Source organism: Schistocerca nitens, chromosome 7 (assembly GCF_023898315.1).
Source record: "Schistocerca nitens isolate TAMUIC-IGC-003100 chromosome 7, iqSchNite1.1, whole genome shotgun sequence".
Taxonomy (NCBI): domain Eukaryota; kingdom Metazoa; phylum Arthropoda; class Insecta; order Orthoptera; family Acrididae; genus Schistocerca; species Schistocerca nitens.
In genome coordinates, this window is record NC_064620.1 from 565,132,159 (window position 1) to 565,136,814 (window position 4,656).

At 43.2% G+C, this 4,656-nt stretch overlaps 1 non-coding gene across 1 annotated transcript; it reads right to left on the reverse strand.

The window, feature by feature from the left end:
* Positions 1-3,066: 3,066 nt before the first annotated feature.
* On the reverse strand, positions 3,067-3,141 carry Trnas-cga (transfer RNA serine (anticodon CGA)). The gene has a single exon. It is a non-coding gene; the product is annotated as a tRNA-Ser (tRNA).
* Positions 3,142-4,656: the final 1,515 nt, after the last annotated feature.

The window sequence follows — 4,656 nt, forward strand, 5'->3', positions numbered from 1 at the left end:
TTATTGAATTTTGATTTAGGATTAAAATATAGTTTTGAGTAGCCTTTCATTGAAGTCAACACAACGAAGGGTGTAATCGGTGCTGACATTCTTCATCAGTTTTGCCAGACCTGAAAAGAAAACAATTAGCTGAGAGTAATAGTGTTACATATGGCTGCACTTCAGTGTACAGTTGATTTTTCTGATTCCATTAGTTCACTCCAAGCTAACTGTAAACTATTTAAAAAAATTTCTGAACTGACAAAACCCACCGTTGCTGGGAGAACGTAAGCAGGATGTTAATATGCTGCAACTACCAATGGCCCTTCAGTGTACTCAAAATATAAATTAAAGTTGGCTGAAAATTCCTCACACAAATGACGTAAATTCCATCCTTGCGACCAAGAAAATATTTTCGAAAGCCGATCCTCCAAGGCATATTACCAAATCCCACCAGCTAAAAGCGATAAGGAAAAGAGTGCTGTAATGGCACCATTCGGACTTTATGAACTGAATTTCATGCCGTTTGGCCTCAGGATTGGACCCAGCACCTTCCAGAGATTTACTAATGAAGTTTTTAGAATTTCAGATATCTGCTTTGCATATTTAGATGATATACTGACAGCTTCTAGCTCTTCAGAGAATCGTGATCAACATTTAACTATCCTGCTTGAACGACTGAACAATGTTGGTTTGACAATTAAAATTTGTTGGTTGGTTGATTTGCTGGGAGGGGAACAAACAGCAAGGTCATCGGTCCCATCGGATTAGGAAAGGATGGGGAAGAAAGTCGACCGTGCCTTTTCAAAGTAACTATCCTGACATTTGCCTCAAACGATTTAGGGAAATTACGGAAAAATTAAATCAGGATGTCCGGATACGGGTTCGAACTATTGTCCTCACGAAGGCGAGTCTAGTGTGATAACCACTGCACCACCTCTCTCGGTGATTAATGCTGGAAAATCTGTGTTTGTAGTACAACACATCTTTTTAAGTAATGTGATTACTCTAGAAGATACCACACCGGAACCAAAGCGATTAGAAGTGATAATTAATTTCAAAATTTCAGGAACTTTGTGAGAATTTTGTCGCTTATTTCTCATACTGAAATATTACTGACGGCACTTGGAACATGCCCTAGAACATCAAGCTGTTCTAGTTAATTACTTGAAGGAACCAAGAAAAACGACAAAAGAAGCACACAGTGGACACAACGGGGGGGTGGGGGGGGGAGGGGGTGCCGCACACACCGCGCGGCTACCCCGCGCGGCCAGTGACAATAGTCGGACAGACCTGTTCATGTGACTAAGTGGATATTTTATGCCAGCGGGGCCGTTTCATCTAGAGGACTGTATTGAGTCGCAAGTATAACATTACAGGGAACTGCAAAACTCAGAGGGAACACCACCTGTAATATCTTTGTCTTCGATGGGCTTTATTTTCTTGAAAAACATACGATGACGAAGCGGCCAATGAAACTTTTGGTCATAAAAAAAATTGTGAATTAGATCCGGTTGATAAAGTGTGCTGGAAAATCTGCACAATAATTGACATAGTGCTGTTGCAGGCTGCCTCTTTAGTCGGAAGGAAATAAAGTCTAGCGAAACTCTAGATAGTGTTTTCCAGCTAATCTGAAATCGTTACCCCTCAACGACAACAGACGTGATACCTCCACCAAAGCCCTCTTCCTAGCTAAACTTTAGAGGGTGTAAACACGTTTCAAGTGACTAATGGTGTATAATATACAGTTCAGGCAAATAAAATTGTGTTCGGTTTTTTTTTATTAAATCAATGAGTAATGAGTCAAAAAGATGACTAGAATCGGGCCACGCCCTGTTCGACCCCTTATTTAGGTTCAAAGAGAGACATAAGCGCCAGGAGTTTATATGCATAAAATAATTACTTCATTTAGCATTACACACTTGTTTCTAATTTGACATTTTCAAATGTATAAATAGATGAGAACGCATGCTCCTAGTAAGAACAGAGCAACAATCACGTAGTATGTATTGTGACAATGTGGCCATACCCGTCTATTCCTCTGAAAATGAGGTTGGGGTCGAAACTGACCAGCTGTGCTAAAGAAATTAATTATTTGACCCAAAATCCCTGGTGAATGTCATGACTTTCCAACTTTTTTTTTTTTTCATCGAGGTTGTGGTGCCCCGGAGAACAAATCATTCGCCTTGTTTAGGTCCCACCGAGAGAAGTGTTGCATTGGTTCAAATCCGCAACCAGCCATCCATATTTAATGATGGCCTTACATCGCTTAAGAGAAATGGTTTCTTTGAAAAGTCACGATCGATTTCTTTACCCATACTTTCCGAATCGTAACTTGGGCTTCTTTTCTTTTCACGTCACCGAGCGAGGTGGCGCAATGGTTAGCACACTGGACTCATATTCGGGAGGACGACGGTTCAAACCCTCGTCCAACCATCCTGATTTAGGTTTCCCGTGTTTTGCCAAAATCGCTTCGGGCAAAGGCCGGGATGGTTCCCCTGAAAGGGCACGGCCGACTTCCTTCCCCATACTTTCCTCATTGGATGGGACCGATGACCTCGCTGTTTGGTCCCCTCCCCGAATCCACGAACCAGCCAATCTTTTCGCGTAATTGTTGACGGGATTTTGAATCGTATTCTTCAATTCTTCCTGGTTAAGATCCGTAATGAGTGTCTGGCAGGCCGCTAGAAGAGCCGCCTTCCTCCAGTTGTAGAAATGGTTCGCTACTAGCAGCTTCCCTGAAGAACACTGTTCTGGTGATACATGCCAGGCGGTTTACCCGCCCAACTAATCTCTGATCCATCCAGGTCGTCACGGCCCGCACGGCCCGTCTGGACCAGGGAGGACTTCGGCAGCGATCCACGGATCCAGAATATGGGGCCGGACGAGCCGAGACGGAGTAAAATTTTAACTCGTTTTATTATTATACATTTGTTTATTTCATTAACAGTACAGAGTAACCCACCGCCTTGAATTGTAAGGTGGGTCGGATGCTCTGAATCTAATAACAAAGACTTCTCATTATGAAACTTCCACTCCGCAGCGGAGTGTGCACTGATATGAAACTTCCTGGCAGATTAAAACTGTGTGCCGGGCCGAGACTCGAACTCGGGACCACTGCCTTTCGCGGGCAAGTGCTCTACCAACTGAGCTACCCAAGCACGACTCACGCCCCGTCCCCACAGCTTCAATTCCGCCAGCACCTCGTCTCCATTCTGGAAACATCGCCTAGGCTGTGGCTAAGCCATGTCTCCGCATTATCCTTTCTTCCAGGAGTGCTAGTTCTGCAAGGTATGCAGGAGAGCTCCTGCGAAGTTTGGAAGGTAGGAGACGAGGTACTGGCTGAATTGAAGCTGTGGGGACGGGGCGTGAGTCGTGCTTGGGTAGCTCAGTTGGTAGAGCACTTGCCCGCGAAAGGCAAAGGTCCCGAGTTCGAGTATCGGCCCGGCACACAGTTTTAATCTGCCAGGAAGTTTCAAGACTTCTCATTGTTACAATCCTATTGGTATAAAGTTGTTAATGTTTTTTTTTCATAATGTAAAGAACATAATATATAAAGGTTTCTCTGAGGTTACAGCGAATTGAATGCTTAACAATTGTTAAAATGGTTCCATATAATTTGTTACTACCTAGTTGATGAGAATATAGTTTGTATAATGTAAATGTCAAAGAAAAATAAAAAATAATTTGTAGTATGTAGAGGTATTCTCATCTGAAATGGTTTGTGCTAATGTATGTTTACACAGATTAAATGCTGATTCAGCACTTCATACATGGAATACATGAATTTTAACTTTACAAGGGAAATACACTTATGTTTGTAGCTTGTTAGTAGCTTGCTACTTGCTACTTGAGTGCATTATTCCTTAAATAAGTCAATACATTTCTGATATATAAAATTCATTGGTTGTAGCTTTGAATGGAGAAGAATGTCTGCACACAACGAGACGAGCAATACATTACTGCTTGTGTGCAGTATACTTTGAACACTGTGCTGGATGTCATTGGGGAGGAGCCTTCTCCTCCAAAGCGAAATTACTTTATTACTACAGTCTTAGTATGTGGTACCGGTGTTTATTTACTTTATGATTGTTGTGTTGTTTGTGACTGAGTTGTGGCATGCAGTGTCATGCATTGTTGGTTTTGGTCCCTTACGTGTTGATCCCTTCTGATTCATGTTCACTTAGTCTTCCTTCCTCGGTTTCCGAATCTGTGGTCGTGTTTGCGTCTTCCCATGTGGTTTGTTGTGTTGTTTGTGCTCGCCTACGCCTCCTTCCATATGGGTTTTGGCGCTTGTATTCTTCGTGCAGTGTGTTGGATACAATATCGGCTACGCTATTTATTGTGTTCCAGTCCTCGGGATAACGTATTATTCTGGCAATGTCATTGTCGTTCTGTATAGGTCTCACTTGTGCTGCCGCGCGGGATTAGCCGTGCGGTCTCAGGCGCTGCAGTCATGGACTGTGCGGCTGGTCCCGGCGGAGGTTCAAGTCCTCCCTCGGGCATGGGTGTGTGTGTTAGTCCTTAGGATAATTTAGGTTAAGTAGTGCGTAAGCTTGGGGACTGACCACCTTAGCAGTTAAGTCCCATAAGATTTCACACACATTTGAACATTTTTCACTTGTGCTAGCCTGTTGCACAGCAGTGTGACATGTTCTGGTGTCCCAGTTTCTCCGC